Below are 20,811 nucleotides of genomic sequence, written 5' to 3'. Positions count from 1 at the left end.
AATTGTTAATTATAATTTGTATTTTGTCTTTGAGTTTTTGTAGATAATTTTGAATATTTTAGAGAAAAGATAACATATGATAGCTGGGCACAGTGGCACATATCTGTAGTCCTAACTACTCGGGAGGCTAAGGTGAAAGGATCACTTGAGCCCAGGAGTTTTAAGTCCAACTTGGGTAACATAGTGAGACCCCATCTCTTTAAAAAAAAAAAAAAAGGTCTGTCCAAGCCCAGACAAAGTCTTCACTCCTTCCCGAGGCCCGAGGAAGCCCTCTCTCCTCAGACATGGCCAATAAGGGTCCTTCCTATGGCATGAGCTGCGAAGCTCAGTCCAGAATTGAGAAGAAGTACGACGAGGGACTGGAGGAACGGCTGGTGGAGTGGATCATAGTGCAGTATGGCCCTGATGTGGGCTGCCCAGACCGTGGGCGCCTGGGCTTCCAGCTCTGGCTAAAGAATGGTGTGATTCAGCAAAAGAAACTACCATCAGAGTGAACAGGCAACCTACAGAATGGGAGAAAATTTTTGCAATCTACTCATCTGACAAAGGGCTAATATCCAGAACCTACAAAGAACTCAAACAAATTTACAAGAAAAAAACAAACAACCCCACCAAAAAGTGGGCAAAGGATATGAACAGGCACTTCTCAAAAGAAGACATTCATACAGCCAACAGACACATGAAAAAAATGCTCATCATCACTTGCCATCAGAGAAATGCAAATCAAAACTGCAATGAGATACCATCTCACACCAGTTAGAATGGCAATCATTAAAAAATCAGGAAACAACAGGTGCTAGAGAGGATGTGGAGAAATAGGAACACTTTTACGCTGTTGGTGGGACTGTAAACTAGTTCAACCATTGTGGAAAACAGTGTGGCGATTCCTCAAGGATCTAGAACTAGAAATACCATTTGACCCAGCCGTCCCATTACTGGGGATATACCCAAAGGATTATAAGTCATGCTGCTATAAAGACACATGCACACGTATGTTTACTGTAGCACTATTCACAATAGCAAAGACTTGGAGTCAACCCAAATGTCCATGAGTGACAGAATGGATTAAGAAAATGTGGCACATGTACACCATGGAATATTATGCAGCCATAAAAAAGGATGAGTTTGTGTCCTTTGTAGGGACATGGATGCAGCTGGAAACCATCATTCTCAGCAAACTATCGCAAGAACAGAAAACCAAATACCGCATGTTCTCTCCCATAGGTGGGAAGTGAACAATGAGATCACTTGGATACAGGAAGGGGAACATCACACACCGGGTCCTATTGTGGGGAGGGGGAGGGGGAGGGGAGAGGGATAGCATTAGGAGATATACCTAATGTAAATGATGATTTAATGGGTACAGCACACCAACATGGCACATGTATACATATGCAACATGTACGTTATGCACATGTACCCTAGAACTTAAAGTATAATAATAATAATAAAAAATGGTGTGATTCTGAGCAAGCTGGTAAACAGCCTGTACCCTGATGGCTCCACGCCAGTGAACCTGCCCGAGAACCTGCCCTCCATGGTCTTCAAGCAGATGGGGCAGGTGGCTCAGTTCCTGAAGGCAGCTGAGGACTATGGGGTCACCAAGACTGACATGTTCCAGACTGTTGACCTCTTTGAAGGCAAAGACATGGCAGCAGTTCAGAGGACCCTGATGGCTTTGGGCAGCTTGGCAGTGACCAAGAATGATGGGCACTACCGTGGAGATGCCAACTGGTTTATGAAGAAAGCGCAGGAGCATAAGAGGGAATTCACAGACAGCCAGCTGCAGGAAGAAAAGCATATCAGGGCAGCAACAGAGGGGCCTCCCAGGCTGGCATGACATGCTACAGACGACCTTGGCAGATCAACAGCCCTGCCCTCCCCCAGCTCCTTGGTTGCAGCCATCCCACTTAGCCTGCTTCACACATACCCATGTGGTACCTTTAGCTCTGGCCAAGCTTTGAGGCTCTGTCACTGAGCAATGGTAACTGCAGATGGGCAGCTCTTCCCCAGTCCCCCCAGCCTCAGCCCAACTTCTTACCCAAAAGCATCACTGCCCTGGCCCCTCCCTCCCGGCTACCCCTGCCACCTCTACTGTCTCCCCGCCCTGCACCTCCTCTTCCCACCCCCCTGGGCTAAGCAGGGGAGAAGTGGGCTGGGGGTAGCCTGGATGTGGGGCAAGTCCACTGTTTTCCTTGACGGCAAAAGCCCATTGAAGAAGAACCAGCCCAGCCTCCCCCTATCTTTTCCTGGAATATTTTTGGGGTTGGAACTCAAAAAGGAAAAAAAGAAAATTACATCAATGTTTTCTCAAAAAAAAGAAGGCCGAGGCAGAGCCCAGGAGTTCAAGACCAGCCTGGCCAACGTGGTGAAACCTGTCTCTACAAAAAATACAAATTTTTGTATTTAGCTGGTGTGTGGTGGCGCCACCTGTAGTCCCAGCTGCTTGGGAGGCTGACGCATGAGAATTGCTTGAACCTGGGAGGCAGAGGTTGCCGTGAGCTGAGATTGCACCACTGCACTGCAGCCTGGATGACAGAGTGAGACTCTATCTCAAAATAGAAAAAAGAAGATAACATTTGAAAACCAATATGAAACTTTTAATTTTTAATTTTTCACATTTAATATAAATTTTGGTGATCTTTAAATTTTATACACTTTTTTCTTATGTCAATGTTTATTTTTTAATTGACATGAAAATTACATGTATTTATAGTGTACACATGACGTTTTGATATATGTATACATGTGGAATGATTAAATCAAGCTAATTAACATATCCATCACCTTACATCCTTACCATATTTTTGTGATGAGAACTTTTAAAATCTATTGTCTTGGCAATTTTCAAGTATCCAATATGTTATTATTAAACATTTTTTGTGGTCTAAATAAATTGAATTTATTTTTAATCCTTTGGATACTTACTGGCAATATGATACAAATTTTGAGAAAAGCTTGTTAATAACCTGATTAGTGATATGATAAAATTAAGGTAGAAAGATAAATTGTATGGACTATATTGTAATTTAAAAATTATATATGTCTTCATCTTATTTTTTATCTAGACACTGCTGGCTCATCAACATTATATCCAGACATGTGCAATAATGCTTAAATTCAGTTGTCTTTGATATTCTGTCAACTTTTAGTCATACAAAAATCATAACTTTAGGTTAGGCATGGTGGCTCACACCTATAATCCCAGCACTTTGGGAGGTCAGGGTAGGAGGATTGCTTGAGGCCAGGAGTTCAAGCATGGGCAGCATAACAAAATTCTGTCTCTACAAAAAACAAACAAACACCAACCACAACAACTTAACCAGGTGGTCCCAGCTACTCAGGAGGCTGAGGTGGGAGGATCCCTTGAGCCCAGGAGGTCAAGGCCACAGTGAGCCATGATTGCACGACTGTACTCCAGCCTGGGTGACAGTGAGACTCTGTCAAAAAAAAAAAAAAAAAAAATCATACTTTTATTCATATTTTAAAATTTTCATCAAGACACATGAATTAAACATTTTATTTAACAGATTGTTTTATAATTTTTACATTTTTAGAGATATACTATGGGCTTTCATTTATACTCTGGCTGTGGACCTTGCAAATATTAGGCCTGGATTTGCTTACAAGTATCTTATTTGTTTGCTTTAGAGTTCAATTATTTTAAAGTAAGTGATGTTTTAAAAATTTTAGATGTAAGTACCATTGTTTAACAAAAACTTGGGAAATACCATGAGGGGAAAAATAATCTTAATATTGTCACTGTAATACCTCAATTTTAGCATTTTAAAGGATTATCTGCTTTAAAATGTGTCTTTAATTCATCCTTTTTCAAACTCCATTGCCATTCTAGTCATCCTAGTTTAAGCCACCATCATTTCTCACCTGGACTAAAGCAATAGTGTGTAGTTACTTGTCTCTCTACGTTTTCTTTTACCTCCTTCCAATCATTTCTCCACACTGCATCAGAGTAGATTTTGAAAAAAAAAATAAATGAGATCATGTTGCTTTTTCTTCATCTAAAGCTTGTTGACAGTATCTAATTGCAGTTGTGGTAAAATCCAAATTATCTACTATTCCTTATGAAGTCTTATATGATATCTGCCTCTCCAGTTTTCTGTCATATCTCTCGCCTTCCCCACATCTATTAAGTCCTTCCCAACGTTAGTTTTAGGGAGAAGTTTTAATAGAAGGCAGGATATCTTCTTCACTCTACAGGAAGAACTCTGTAGCTTGATTGTTAAATGGCAGCTAAAATAAATATTTTATTTTTGACAGTGCTTACTTTTATATCTATGTTATTATAGGATCCCACCTTCTCTTAACACTCTTTGATGATGGCTGGTTAAGTTTAAAGGGGTAAGGTAGAGGTAGGGGTGGGAATTGGCTACATAAATTAGAAAATATTTCAAAAATGCTACTGCTTTTATAGTAAAAATCCATTTTTTTTGGGATAGAACATAGTTTAACAGGTTTCTTGCTGATGGACATAGATTGTTTCTAGTTCTCCAGTCCCATTTTAAATACCGCATTATAAACAATGACTTTCGTGGTCATTTCTAGGAAGTAACAGTCTGGGGTACACTGTTAAATATTAGCCCACACTCATTTCTTAAGGAAGTAACAGTCTGGGGTACACTGATGTTTGAGCGTGCCTGACACATCTTCATATCCAGACCTAATCAGTATGCTATGATGCCATGGCAGACAAATATGTCAGAGCATAAAAACCATTGAAATAACTTTTACTAGGATTTCATTTGGAATTTTGGAGTCAGTTAATTGTATAGAGTTCTTTCATCCTGTCATCTTTGGTTTTTCCTCAAAATGTAAGCCCATTCAGGCACTGTGCCCCTCCAGTACCATCTTGCCCATTTTGTTCAGAGCATCACATGTTGCTTTTCTGACGACCCTGATTCCTTTGCTGACTTAACTGAAAATGTATGTTCTCTCACAGTCCAGGCCTCACAGGACTGAATACAGTAGTCCTCCCTTATCCTTAAGGGATACATTCCAGAATCCCCAGGGGATGCCTGAAATTGTGGATAGTGCTGAACCCTATGTACATAGTGTTTTTTTCTGGACAGTAATGGATGGGTCGTATATGCAGCATGGATATGCTGGACAAAGAGGTGATTCATGCCCTAGGCAGGATGGAGCAGGATGGTGAGAAATTTCGTTATGCTACTTGGAATGACAATTTAAAATTTACGAATTGTGTATTTCTTAGATTTTCTGTTTAACATTTTTGTACCATGGTTGATCCCAGGTAACTGAAATCATGGAAAGCAAAATCCTGGGGGAGGGGGGACTACTGTATATATATTCAGTTGAGCCTCATTCAAGGATTCTGTGTTTACGAATTTACCTACTCACTAAAATTTATTTGTAACTCCAAAATCAATACTCAGGACTTGCATGGTCATTTGTGGACATGTGCATAATGGTTCAAAATTTGAGTCACCTGATGACCCATTCCCAGTTGAGGTTGAACAAGGCAACATTGTCTTCTTACTTCAGTTCTCATACTATGAACAGTTGTCTTTCTGTGGTTGATTTAGCACTGTTTTTTTTTGTTTGTTTGTTTTGTTTTTTTAACCTCTTTGTGCTTTTTGTTGGTGATTTCACTGTTTAAGTGGCCCGCAAGTGTAGTACTGAAGTGCTTTCTAGTGTTCTTAAATGGTTGAAGGCTGTGATGTGTCTTATGGAGAAAGCACGTGTTCAGTCATGAGTTACAGTGCTGTTGCCATGAGTATATTAAGTAAAGTATCATTAAGCAGAAACACTTATAAAACAAGTTATATATTGATTGGTTGATGAACATGTTGTGACCAGAGGCTTACCAGGAACTTAGCCCTATATTTCCCCTAAGATCAGTGCTTCAGTATTTGCTAGTGCAGTGTTCACGACAGCTTTATAGAGACAACTACTGTAAATGACACTAATTTTCTTTATTTCTGGCTGTCTCTTGCTATTTTGATGACTTCTTTTCTATTTTGTGGAATTTCATTTCCTTTGGGTGTGCACCTCTAACCTTTTACTTCAATGACATTTTATAACTCAGTTCATCATCTTCAACAAACATTAATGTAGTGCTTTTCTGCTTCTTAGGAAATTCTTCTTTATCCTGAGATCATGAGATTTTCTCCTATATAATCCTCTAAAAGCTTTTCAGTTTTTATTCTTACATTTAGGTTTATAATCTATTTGAAGTTGACTTTTTGGTTTAGTACCAGCTAGAAATATAACTTCATTTCGTTCTCACAGATATTTGATTGTCCTACTACCATTTATCGAAAAGACAGTCCTTGGCCCTACTGCTTCACCATGCCATCTCCATCATTTATCAAGCATCTGTATATGTGCAATGGACTGAATGTTTGTGTTCCCTCAAAACTCCTGTGTTGGAACCCTATTCCCAGTGCGATGGTATTTGGAGGTGGGGCCTTTGGAAAGTAATTAGGTCATGGGCGTGAAGCCCTCATGAAATAATGGGATTAGTGCCCTTATAAGAAGAGGCCAAAGCTGGGCATGGTGGCTCATGCTTATATAATCTTAGTGCTTTGGGAGGTTGAGGTGGGAGGATCACTGGAGCCAAGAGTTCTAGACAAGCCTAGGCAACATAGCAAGATCCTGTCTCTACAAAAAAATAAAAATAATAATAAAAAATAAAGCAGGGGCCCGAGAGCTAGAGAGCTTCTTTCCTCATGTGAGAAGCTGGCGACTGCAACCTGGAAGAGAGCCCTCACCAGGAGAGGCCCTCGCCTGGAAGAGTGCCCCACCAAGCTGGCACTGATTTTAAATTTCCAGCCTCCAAAGCCTGTGGTACTTTGTTACAGCCGCCTGAACTGACTGAAACAATGAGTATACAGCTATTTCTGGCTGGCTGTTTTGTTCTGCTTGTCTTCTTGCCCACCCTTGCATCAGTATCTTACTATATTAATTAGTATATTTTATTAACCTTGATATCATAGACTAAGTCTTCCTAGCTTGTTTTTCTTCTCCAAGAAAAACCAAGTGCTATGGTTTGAATATTGTCCCCTTCAAAACACATGTTGAAATTTAACCCCAAATGGGCCTATAGTTTTCCTTTTGGGAAGATTTTCGGGAAAAACGGAATGCTTGCAGGGTGAATTAGTTACTATTGGCTGCTTTTGGTAATTTACAGCAATAAAGAGATGAGCTCAAAAAAGAATTGGCTTATTTGCAAGCAGAAAAGGAATTTAATTATTTAAGTTGAAAGGAAATTAAGAGAGCACATAAATTCAGTAGTTGCACGTTTGGAAGATACAAATGATTCTCATTTCCAGTTGGTAAAAGAGAAAACTGAGGCCTTTGAATATTAAAGTCTGATAAAAATGCTTAGCTGCTTAAGCAAGGATCCCTTGAGGATGTGACCATACAGTCATTGTTAAAAACTTCTGGGTGAGTTAAAGTGGTGTTGATTAAGTCCTTTTAGCTTGACAAAATGGTCAAGTAAAAGGAAATAAGAATGCCATCAAACCTGGTAGGTTTAAGTATCTGAACTAACTTAAATGAGGGAGAATTGTTTTGAAAAGAATTGTAGGTGTGGTTATTACTACAGGCAGCAGACTAAAACAAAATAAATAAAAAGTCAAGTACGTTTTTGAGAAAGAACTGTACTTCAAAAATACCACAGCCTGGACTAAAATTGTCTATGACTGTTGGCCCCCAATTTCTACAGGAAGGAAGCATAAAGAGAAAGCTGCTCAGTTCTCAAGAAAGGCATATTTTTCAGTGCCTTCTTTAGCACGACCAAGGAGGATAATTGAAAAGCAATGACATCCTGCCAGAGAGAAGACCAAGGGCCATGGTGAACAATGGGTTGAGGAGTCCATTAGTATTAGTGAAACCAAGAGCTATTCAAGAAATACTCCCCCTCCCCAGAGTAGGAACTCCTTGTAATCATCTGCCCAGTGAGATTTTAGAATTGCATTTTCCATCCTTCTCTTTTCCAAATGGGAGGGTTTATTGGAATTATTCTGACCCTGTTCCACTATTGTATATTGTATATGTATTAGGGTGGGTGGAACAAATAACTTATTATAAATTTGTAGGTATCTAGGTGAAAATCAACCTCATCTGGATCTGATGTAGAGATTAAGGTATTGGATCTTCAATTTAGAGCTCAAGTCAGTGACTTTATGGGACTTTAGAGGTTTTTTTCCTTGGGGAGGAGGTAAGTATATTTGTATGTGAGAGGGTACAGAATCTGACAGAAAATTGAGCAGAGCTAAAGGGCGAATTAGAGAACTAGAGGATAGCTCAGAAGATATTGTCCAGAATGCTTTGAAAAGAGACAAAAGGATGGAAACTATGGAATATAAATTAAGATATATGAAGGAAAAACTAAGAGAATTTATCATTCATTTAGTTGGAGTTACATAAGGAAAGGAGAGCAAGAATGGGGCAGAGGCAGTATTTGAAGATGAAATGGTTGCAAATATTTCAGAATGAATTAAAGAAGCCCAATAACCCCAAGTAGGATAAATAAAAAGAAATCTATCCAAGACACATTCTAGAAACTGCAGCAAATAACAGGCAAAGAGAAAAATATTAGAGACACCAGAGGAAAAAAGTAGATTACTTTCAAAAGAGCAACAGTTGTATTATCACTTGGCTGCTTAACGGCAAAAATAGACGCCAGGTGACATGGACTGGTATTTTAAAAGGGCTGACAAAATAGCTGCCAATCTAGAACTTACACTAAACAAAAAATATCTGTCAAGAATGAGGGCAAAAGAGACATTTTTCAGATAAACAAAAGCTGAGATAATTCATCTCTAGCTCATTTCAGGGAATTCTAAAGGATGTATACTTCAGACAGAAGGGAAGTGTTCCCAGAGGCAAGAGCTGAGATCCAAGAAGGAAAGAAGAGCAGAGAAAGTGGAAAACATATGGGTAAACCTAAACAAAGACCTATTGTATAAAACAGTGACCATAATGTCCTGGTAGGTGTAAAAAATTAAAATCCTTAGCACAACAACAGTATAATCCAAGAGGGGGATAAATGGATTTTAAATGATCCTCGTGTCATCTAGGGTCAGGATAAAGATGTTTATTAATTTCAGTTTTGATAAATATGCATGTGATGATTCCTAATATAACTACTAAAAGAATAAAAACAGTATATTATTTCAAAACCAATAGATGAAGGAAAAGAGATGATAAAATACTCATTCTTTACAAGATGAGAATTAGGGACGCAGCAAGGATGATGTTAGATTTTCTCGATTTAGCAACCAGGTGGGGATACTATTCCTAACTGATTTGGGAACAGGAAAAAGAAAAAGTGTGGAAGGAAGGTACTGAGTTCTGTTTGGGACAAGTTGAATTTGAGGTGCTTGAGGGACAGCCATTAAGTTTCCTCTTGGAACTAGGGCAGCAAGTTTTCCTTTTAAAACCATTTTTGGTACCTTTTTGAGCTAAAGTGATTCTTAGCTCTTTCTGGATTTATGAATTTGCCGAACAATTCTGAGCTCCATTAGGCTGTGCTTTACCGATGTGCGTTTTTAACAGGTTTCCCAATAATAAGTTAGGGGAAAATTGTGAAATTGATGTCTCTGGAAGCCTTTGAAAATAAGATCCTTTTCTATTTTAAAAGATTTAAGTTTGCCTTCCTTCCAGAGGGCTGGACTTCTCCAGGTGTCAGAGTCTTTCTTTTGATATTTAGGAATTTATTCTCTGCTCTTCTCTGCCATCTGGTGGCAAACGAATGGAACACTGCATTTGGAAGGAAAAGGGAATCTGAGCTTTTTATTTTAATTAATTAATTTATTTAGGGGGGACAGGTGCAGATTTTAAAATATGCACATATAGCATAGTGATGAAGTCTAGGCATTTAGTGCACCCATCACTGGCATAGTGAACATTGTACCTAACAGGTAATTTTTCAACCCTCACCCCCCTTTCACCTTCCCACATTTTGTAGTCTCCAATAGAAATTCGAGCTATTTTAAAATATGTAACTTGATGAAGAGAAGCAACCTATGGTTGTGTGTGTTTGTGAATCCAAACTTTGAAACCGTCAAATCACAGCAGTAGTTTTAGGGCACAGAAATTGTCTGTCTGTGGTATTTTCTTTATTCTTTACTCACTCTTCTCCTACCTTCATTGCCCTGCCTTACCATCTGGTATTTCTTTTCTTTCTTTCTTTCTTTCTTTCTTTTTTTTTTTTTTTGACAGAGTCTCGCTCTGTCGCCCCGGCTGGACAATATAAACATATAATCTCTCTCCTGGTTGTAGTGGGGGATTAGGGGTGGGGAGAGAAGGATGGAAAGGGGAGAGAGGAATGGAAGAAGGGAGAGAGAGAGAGAGAGAGACAGACACGCATGGAAGAAAAGCAGAAGAAATTTGAAGCATGAAAGGAACTAGACTCATGACTGTTGACTTTGAAGCTCGAGAAAACGGACCATGAACCAAGGAAGGTGGGTGGCCTCTAGAAAGACACAGATTCCCCCCGAGAGCCTTCAGAAGGAAATGCAGCCCTGCTAAAATTTTAATTTTACCCACTGAAGCCTGTGTCAGACTTCTGGCCTACAGAACTGTAAAATAATAAATAATCTTGTTTTACTTTACCAGTTTTGTGATGATTTGTTATGGCAACGGTAGAAAACTGATACAAAGCTCCACCTTGTGTTAATGAGTTCGGAACCTCCACTGGGAGAAGTGCAGAGCTAGCTTGACTTTGGGCTAGTGGTAAACTTACGGAACTTGAGGTAGAGAGATAATAAACTTGTTTCTTTGGCAAATTTAATATTTCTTCTTTCCAGGTTATATTGTGACCATCAAGTGCCCATCTACCCTATTATTTTACCCTCCTTTTTTTTCTAGGTTATGTAGCTGCCTTTTTCCCTCCATTTTTCCTAGCCTAAATGCAGGAGCTTGTGATTATTTTACAAATATTGATTGAATGCCTATCACATACAGGGTTATTCATGGTCCCTGACATGAAAAGGTTAATAATTAAGTGGGGACAAATGACAACAAACACTAAATAATGTTTGTTTCCCCACAAGTTATCATTTAGTGGGGAAAACAGAGAAGTAACAAAACCAAACATTTTCTCTCTAGCATTATCAATTTCTCCATCTGTATTGATTGATTCTCATCCCATCTTAGAAAAACAAACTCTGTATTTATTCCTTATGCCTCTGTAACCGGTACCCCATTTCTCTGCAATTACAACAAAAGTTTGATTCCACTTCCTCAGTTCTCATTTCCTCTTAGCTTACCCTAATTACCTTTCTCCATCACTGCACTAAACATTTGTTCGTCAAGGTCACTAATGACCTCTATGCTACCCAATCTAGTGGTCTCTATTCTAATCAGCTCATCTCTCAGCAGTATTTGTTCTAGGTGATCCCTCCCTTATTTTTTTTTAGAACAGCTTTATTGAGATAATTTACATACCATACAATTCACCTGTTTAAACTGTATAGTTCATTGTTTTTAGTTTATTCACAGGGTTTTGCAACCATCACTACAATCTAATTTTAGAACATTTTTGTCCTCCCTAAATGAACTCTGTGCCCATTAACCATCACTCCTCATTTCTCCCTCCTTTTCTTCCCCTAACCCCATGCAACCATTAATCTACTTTCTGTTTCCATTGATTTCCCTATTTTGGACATTACATGTAAATGGAATCATACAATATGTGATCTTTTGTGACTAGCTTCTTTCAGTTAGCATAATGTATTCAAGGTTCACCTATGTTGTACCACGTATTAATACTTTATTCCTTTTATTGCCAAATGATATTCCATATTTATTAGTTGATAGGCATTTGGGTTATTTCCACTTTTTGGCTATTATGAATAATGCTGCTATGAACATTTGCATACATACTTGTGTGGGAACATGTGTTTTCATTTTTCTTGGCTATATATCTGGGAGTGAGGTTGCTAGGTCATATGGTAACTGAATGTTTGAGGAACTACCAAACTCTTTTCCACAGTGGCCCCACAACTATTCACAATAGCAAAGACATGGAATCAATCTAGATGCCCATCCGTGGTGGACTGGATAAAGAAAATGTGGTGTGTATACACCATGCAATACTATGCAGCCGTAAAATAACAACAAAATCATGTCCTTTGCAACAACATGGATGCAGCTGGAGGCCATTATCCTAAGCAAATTAGGCAGATACATAAACCAAATACTGTTTGTTCTTCCTTATAAGTGGGACCTAAACATTAAGTACACATGAACACAAAGAAGGGGCCTACTTGAATGGGGAGAGTGGAAGGAGAGTGAGGGTTGAAAACCACCTATCCGGTACTATGCTCACTACCTGGGTGATGAAATTATTTGTACATCATACCCCAGTGACAGGCAGTTTACCAATGTAACAAACCTGCATGTACATCCTGAACCTAAAATAAAAGTGGAAAAAGTAAAACCAAAAACCAAAAACCCCAAGTGGCAATACCATTTTTACATTTTCACCAAGCAATGTATGAGTGTTCCAGTTTCCCCACATCTTCACTAACACTTGTTATTGTCTGCCTTTTTCCTCTCTCCCTCATTACTGGCCATCCTCTCTCCCTCATTACTGAAATACTTTCTTGCCTTGGCTTCCAAGATGTTACATTCGCCTAGTTTTTCTCCTACCTCACTTACTGCTTTGTCTGAGTCTCATCTGTATGTTTACCTCATCTTCCTGCTCATCTTCCTCTTCTTTCTCCTCCTTGTTCTTATTTTCTTCCACCGAACTTATAAATGTCCGAGTGCCCCTGGGTTCTGTCTGGAAACATCTTTCTATCTACACACTCTTACTATGTGATCTTATCTCATGTCTTTACTACATGAAAATTACTTCCAAATTTGTATTTTTAATCCTAACCCTGATATCCAACTGTTTACTTAACAACTCTTCTTAGATCATCTAGTAGGGATTTCAGATTTAACATATCCAAAACAGAACTCATGGTTTTCAACCATGGACCTGCCTCCTTTTCGTCTTCCAAATTTTGGTAAATGGAATTGCTATATACCCAGTTGCACAAGCAAGAAGGCTGTGAGCCATTCTCGATTACTCTTTCTCTTACGCCCTATATCAAGTCCATCAGAAAATACCTTTTGATCCTGCTACCCTAATGCCTTTCAGAGTCTCACTCTGTTGCCTAAGCTGGAGTGCAGTGGTGTGATCTTGGCTCACTGCAACCTCCATGTCCCGGGTTCAAGCGATTCCTGCTTTAGCCTCCTGAGTAACTGGGACTACAGGCATGTGCCACCACACCTGGCTAATTTTTGTATTTTTAGTAGAGATGGGGTTTTGCCATGTTTGCCACCCAGGCTGGTCTCAAACTCCTGACCTCATGTGATCTGCCTGCCTTGGCCTCCCAAAGTAGTGGGATTACAAGTATAAGCCACCACGCCGGCCTCCAGTGTATTTGAATTCATTCACTTCTTTTTCTGTTTTCTACTACCAGCCTAGTCCCAGCCATCATTATCTCCTCCTTGAACTGCTGTGGTAGACTCCTACTGATTACCCTGCTCTTATATTCTTATAGCAGCCAGTCATCTTTTAAATTTTAAGATATCACATCATTGGAAATGCTTTCATTTTCCAATGAAAGAAAAGGAAGAGGTATTAGATTATTTAAATGAAATTTCAGTTGTGGTTCATTTTAAAATGGTTATAAAAACTGTTTTAAGTTTTCAACCACTTATCATGAATAAAGCTTCTTGTGGATGGTGAATATAAAAAATGGAAAAGACTATCATTAAAAAGTTTTGATCAGGAATTGTATATGGCCATTTCAAGTATGAAACCTGTTCTTTTCTTTCTTTTCCCTTCTTTTCTTTCCTACTTTCATTTTTTTTCTAAATAATTCAGTAAAAAACCCATTAGGCAGGGCTGAGCAAGATAGACGTATGCATTGGATGGTACTGGGGGCAGCCTGGCATGGGGTATCAGAACCCGTGTGGAGTGGGAAGGGGTCTGTGAGGGGGAGGGTTGTAACAGCCCATGTGGTGGTTGGAACTTGAGAGAGGTGAGGAGGTTTTCTACATAGGAGGGTGGTAACAGCAGAAACCTGGCACAGGGTGTTGGGGCTTGAACCAGGTGAGGAAGGCACCTAGATTTTGGGATGGAGTTCATAGCTCAGTGATAAATGTTAGAGCCTAAGTGGGGTGAGGAAGATACTTGCTGGCTTGGCACCATGTGTCAGAGCTTGATTGGGGTGGAGAGAGAATCTCTGCAGAGGGATGGTTGTGGCCTGGCATGGGGCATTGAGGCACAGCAAGGTGGGGAAGGCATCTACATAGGAGAGGCCTGTGACAGCAGTGATGCGCCAGCGCAGTGTATGAGAGTCTGAGCAGGGAAGCAGGCCATCTTTGTGAAGGGGTGGTAGCAGGAAGGGAAATTGGTTATACATAGGCAAGACTGAGCCAATAAGTAAATATATTGAGGAAAATGGGAGCCAAGTTTTCCACTGTCAGAGAAGAGAGTTATAAATATGCAAAAGAAAAAAAACTGGAATAAGCTTTGTGGTATTGGATTGGAATTGAGGTACTGGTGTGAACTCATGGTTAAATGGATTGATGTAGAAATAAATATAGATGTAAATGTGTGAATTACATACATTAATGTCTGTGTATACATAATGTGCCATGGGTATGTATATATACATATATCCCCAGCTCTGTCTTCGGCCAGCAATACCCCGACAGCAGTGTGCCATATCTAGTGCCAATAGTTGATTTCTAAGTACCATTCTCCACTAAAAGGAACCAAGATTTCTTGAAATTGCTGATTCCAGGATAGAGCAGGGAAAGTTCAAGATGAGCCTAAAATATCTTGTCAGGCCAGAAAGTAAAACGTGCTCAAAGAATTATGGAGACATGTCAAAAGAACACAGAAGTCAGTTTGAATGAATTCTCAGTGGCCAAATCTGACATACTTTGGGTGCCAAAATAAATAGTAGGAGTAGAAGATTACAACCCATGGAATAAAAACAAGAATTCGTAAGTCCATATGGATATAAATAAATGAATAAATAATTGGGGAGAAGAGATCTAGTAAGTGTAGATGTAATGCTTGAGTAGGAAAATCACCATTTATAAATGATCATGGATTTATAAATGATCGTAGATTCAGCCAAGAATCATCAATGAATATTAAAAATTAGTGGATGAAAGTTTGATAAGGAAAGGGATATTATGTAGTTTCAAAATACCTCCACACAAATTTAGTACTTACAAAGTGGAACAAAAGCAACTTCAGAGTGGAAAATCTGGCAGACACTGCCTTAATTGAGTGATTAAAATTAACAGTAATGGGACAAAAAGAAATCATGTGCTACCTGATAGGTTGCCTTGTCACTTCTGTGACATTCTTGTCAAAATATATAATCTTAGTCTAATTATGAGGAAATATTAGACAAATTCAAATTGAGGTACATTATACAAAGTAACTAACCTATAAGTCTGCAATCTTCAAAAGAGTCAGGTTCAACAAAGGCAAGGAGACTTAAGAGGCATGACAACCAAAAGCAGAGCGTGATTCTGGATTAGATCCATTCACATTATTCGGACAATTGTGAAAACTTGAATGGAGATTGTGGGTTCGTTGGTAGTGATGGATCAATGTTAATTTCCTAATTGTGATGGTTATATTGTGGTTACGTAGGAGAATGTCCTTGTTCACTGCAATTATACACTAAAGTCTTAGTGTACTGGGGCATCATGTTAGCAATTTACTCTCTACTGTTTCAGGAAAAATGTTATTTGCACTATTATTGTTGCAACTCTATTGTAAGTTTGGAATTATTTCAAATTACAAAGAAAAAAGTAATTTTTAAATTAGTAAGCTAAAGGTTTTTGTTAAAATAACATTAAGTATCGAGTATATCTAAATATCTTAAATATGGATATTTCTTAAATATTAAATATCTTCTGTATCGAATGTTTTAGCAAGTTCCTTGTAAATAACACCACATTCTTTCCACTTTACAACTGTGTATTATATAAATATTTTTTTCTGTGTGCACCATGACATTAAAAAGGCTGTGGAACATTAATTTAGACAAAGGGTGCCATATGTGCAAAGGCCTGGAGCTCAGAGAGCATGTCTTTTAGGAGAATTGCAAGCAGTTAAGCATATCTGGAAAGTGGAATTGGTGGTGGGGTGGTTGTCAAGGGAAAAGACATCTAGCAACCTCAGCTGGATGGTGGTGCCATTCCCTGATCTAGGGGGTCACTTATATGGCCCTAAAACTAATGGCACAACATTAGGGAGGGTGTACCCCAACTAGTAAAGCAACCACTTGTCTAGAAACTTTTCCCAAGATGCTTCCTGACATCAGAGTTCAAACACAAATTGCCCTAAACTTGTGCCTGTAAGAGGGAGACCTCAGAAATGTGAAGAGGGATAGAAAAGGTGGCTGGCCTCTGTCATATCTATTACACTATCAAGTAGTTTAGCAAAAAGGACACATTACAATAGACACATGTGATAGGATAATTGTTTAGTGCTCAATAGAATAAGGCTTTAATTGTTGATAATAAAAATAATATATGTCCATTATAGAAAATGTGTCAAAGTAAAAGAAGAAAATAACAGTCATCCATAAATCTACCATCTGGATAGAATCACTGAACCATTATGGCATATTTCCTGACAGTGGTATATAATCTGTTTCTTTGTTATGAAGATTTTCAAACATATAAAAGTTAAAAGTTAAATACAATGAGTACCCATATACCTTCCTCCTAGAGTCAGTAATTATATATGCTTTGCCATATTTGCTTAATCTCGTGTGTGTGTGTGTGTATGTGTATGGGTGTGTGTGTGTAGATTTTTCTGTTAATACCCTGTGTTGTTCAATGTTCTTTTTAAAATCTCTGCTGATTATTTTTTTTTAATTTTTATTTTTTGTGGGTACATAGGTGTACATAGGTGTATATGTTTGTGGGATACATGAAATATGTTGATACAAGCATGCAGTGGGTAATAATCACCTCAGGGTAAATGGGGTGTCTGTCACCTCAAGCATTTATCCTTTGTGTTAGAAACAATCCAATTACACTTTTTTAGTTATTTTTAAATGTACAATTAAATTATTATTGACTATAGTCACCCTGTTATGCTATCGAATACTAGCTTTTACTTATTCTAACTCTTTTTGTACCCATTAGCCATCTTATTTATTTTTTAGACGGAGTCTTGCTCTGTTGTGCAGGCTGGAGTGCAGTGGTGCAATCTCGGCTCCAGACATGATTAACTGCTTGCAACGTCTGCCTCCCGGGTTGAAGTGGTTCTCATGCCTCAGCCTCCCAAGTAGCTGGGATTACAGGCACCCGCCACCACACCCAGATAATTTTTGTATTTTTGGTAGAGACGGGGTTTCACCATATTGGTCAGGCTGGTCTCAAATTCCTGACCTCAGGCGATCTGCCCTCCTTGGCCTCCCAAAGTGCTGGGATTACAGGCGTGAGTCACTGCGCCTGGCCCCTTTAGCCATCTTCACTGCCTCTCCGCTAGTACCTTTCTCAGGCTCTCTGTCTCCATGAATTCAATTGTTTTAATTTTTAGCTCCTACAAATAAGTGAGAACATCCAAAGTTTGTCTTTCTATGTCTGGCTTGTTTCACTTAACATAATGACCTCCAGTTCGATCCATATTTTTGCAAATGACAGGATCTCATTCTTTTTTATGGATGAATTTTCTGTATCCATTCATTTGTCGATGGACACTTAGGTCGCTTCCACGTCTTGGCTATTGTGGATAGTGCTGTAATAAACATGGTAGTGCAGATGTCTCTTTGATATACTGATTTTCTTTCTTTTGGGTTTATACCTAATAATGATATTGCTGGATCGTATGGTAGCTTTATTTTTAGTTTTCTGAAGAACCTCCATCGTGGTCGTACTAATTTACATTTCTACCCACAGTGTACGAGGGTTCTCTTTACTCCACATCCTTGCCAACGTTTGTTATTGCCTGTCTTTGGATAAAAGCCATCTTAAATGGAATGAGTTATCTCATTGTAGTTTTGATCTGCATTCCTCTGACGATCAGGGATGTTGAGCACCTTTTCATATACCTGTTTGTCATTTTTATGTCTTCTTTTGAGAAATGTCTATTGAGATTTTTTATCCATTTATTAATCGGATTGTTAGATTTTTTCCTAGAGCTGTTTGAGCTCCTTACATATTCTGGTTATTAATCTCTTGTCAGATAAGTAGTTTGTAAATATTTTTTCCCATTCTCTGTGTTGTCTCTTTACTTTGTTGATTGTTTTCGTTGCTGTGCAGAAGCTTTTTAACTTGATGTGATCCCATTTGACCATTTTCACTTTGTTCACCTGTGCTTGTGAGGTATTACTCAAGAAATCTTTGCCCACTCTAATGTCCTGGAGAGTTTTCACAATGTTTTCTTTCAGTAGTTTCATAGTTTGAAGTCTTAGATTTAAATCTTTAATCCATTTTTATTTGATTTTTGTATATGGTGAGAGATAGGGGTCTAGTCTCATTCTTCTGCATATGGATATCCAGTTTTCCCAGCACATTTGTTGAATACTCTATCCTTTCCCCGATGTGTGTTCCTGGTATCCATGTTGAAAATGAGTTCACTGTAGATGTATGGATTTGTTTTTGGCTTCTTTCCTCTGTTCCATTGGTCTATGTGTCTGTTTTTATGCCAGTACCATGCTGTTTTGGTTACCTTGACTCTGTAGTACAATTTGAAGTCAGGTAACGCAATTCCTCCAGTTTTGTTCTTTTTGCTCAGAATAGTTTTGGCTATTCTGTTTTTGTTTTTGTTTTTTGTGGTTCCATTTAAATTTTAGGATTGTATTTCCTATTTCTGTGAAGAATGTCATTGTATTTTGATAGGAATTGCATTGACTCTGTAGATTGCTTTGGGTAGTATGGATATTTTAACAATATTGATTCATCCAATCCATGAACATGGACTATCTTTCCATTTTTTTGTGTGTCCTCTTCAATTTCTTGCATCATTGTTTCATAGTATTCATCGTAGAGATCTTTTGCTTCTTTGGTTAATTCCTAGGTATTTAATTTTATTTGTAGCTATTATAAGTGGGATTACTTTATTGATTCCTTTTTCAGATTGTTTGCTGTTGGCTTATAGAAATGATACTGATTTTTGTTTTTGATTTTGTATCCTGCAACTTTATGAATGATTTTATCAGTTCCAACAGTTTTTTTTGGTGGAGTCTTTAGATTTTTCCAAATATAAGATCATGTCATCTGCAAACAAGGATAATCTGACTTCTTCATTTACAATTTAGATGCCCTTTATTTCTTTCTTTTGTCTGATCTCTCTAGTTAGGACTTCCAGTACTATACTGAATAACAGTATAGTATTCAACAGTATAGTATTCAGTATAGTAGTGAGCATCCTTTTTGTGTTCCAGATCTTAGAGGAAAGATTTTCAGGTTTCCCCATTAAGTATGATACTAGCTGTGAGTCTATTATATGTGGGTTTTATTATGTTGAGGTACACATTGTTAGGTTATATATTTGAAGTTTTTCTTCTTCTTCAATGTAGACACTTGTAGCCATGAGGGAGTACCATATTTCCACTAGGTTTTTGGTATGTTGTGTTTCCATTACCATTTGTTTCAAAAAATTTTTCAATTTTTTCTTTCTTCACTGACCACTGGTCATTCAGGAGCATATTGTTTAATTTCCATGTGTTTGTCTAGTTTCCAAATGCCTCTCATTATTGACTTTTAGTGTTACTCCATTGTAGTCAGAGAAGATGCTTGGTATTATTTCAATTTTTTTAAATGCAGACTTAATCTGCACTACAGACCAAATGGACCTAAGAAATATTTATGGAACATTTCATCCAACGGCTGCAGAATATACATTCTTCTCACCAACATATGGATTATTCTCAAGGACACACCATATGTTAGGTCACAAAAACAAGTCTTAAAACATTCAAAAAAAATTGAAAATATACCAAGCATCTTCTCTGACTACAATGGAGTAACACTAAAAGTCAATAACCATCACACTGAGGGTTTTAATCATAAAGGGATGCTAAATTTTGTCAAATGTTGGTCTGTCTATTGAGATAGTCATATGATTTTTGTTTTCTTTTTTTTCTTTTCTTCTTCTTCCTCCTCCTCTTCTTCTTCTCCTTCTCCTCCTCCTCCTCCTTCTTCTTCTTCTTCCTCCTCCTGCTCCTCCTCCTCCTTCTTCCTTCTTCTTTCCTCTCCTTCCTTCCTTCCTTCCTTCCTTCCTTCCTTCCCTTCCCTTCCTTCCTTCCTTCCTTCCTTCCCCTTCCTTCCTTCCTTCCTTCCTTCCCTCCTCCTTCCTTCCTTTCTCTTCTCCTTCCCTTCCTTCCCTCTCTTTCTCTCTTTCTCTCTTTCTTTCTGATGGAGTTTCACTCTTGTTGCCCAGGCTGTAATGCAGTGGTGCAATCTCAGCCTACTGCAACCTCAACCTCCCGGGTTCCAGCGACTCTCCCGCCTCAGCTTCCCAAGTAGCTGGGATTACAGGCGTGTGCCACCATACCTGACTAATTTTTGTATTATTAGTAGAGACGGGGTTCTGTTGGCTGGGCTGGTCTCAAACTCCTGACTTCAGGTGATCCACCCACCTTGGCCTCTCAAAGTGCTGGGATTATAGGCGTGAGCCACCGTGCCTGGCCGATTTTTGTTTTCAATTCTGTTTACGCATCACATTTATTGACTTGCATATTTTAAAGTAACCCTGCATCCGTGGTATGAAACCCACTTAATCATGGTATATTGTCTTTTTGATATGCTGTTGGATTGGTTAGCTAGTATTTTGTTGAGGAT

At 38.5% G+C, this 20,811-nt stretch overlaps 1 protein-coding gene and 1 pseudogene across 11 annotated transcripts in view; both read left to right on the top strand.

The window, feature by feature from the left end:
- Nucleotides 1–20,811, top strand: part of KLHL3 (kelch like family member 3) — a 272,614-nt gene that overhangs the window by 102,704 nt on the left and 149,099 nt on the right. The gene's annotated exons all lie outside the window — the stretch shown is intronic.
- LOC101012124 lies at nt 151–1,914 on the top strand (annotated as a pseudogene). The gene is made up of 2 exons (XR_161073.5): nt 151–450; nt 1,449–1,914. The product of XR_161073.5 is annotated as a transgelin pseudogene (transcript).

The sequence above is a fragment of the Papio anubis genome, chromosome 5 (assembly GCF_008728515.1).
Source record: "Papio anubis isolate 15944 chromosome 5, Panubis1.0, whole genome shotgun sequence".
NCBI classification, from domain to species: Eukaryota; Metazoa; Chordata; class Mammalia; order Primates; family Cercopithecidae; genus Papio; species Papio anubis.
This window is presented reverse-complemented; position numbering and strand designations above follow the sequence as displayed.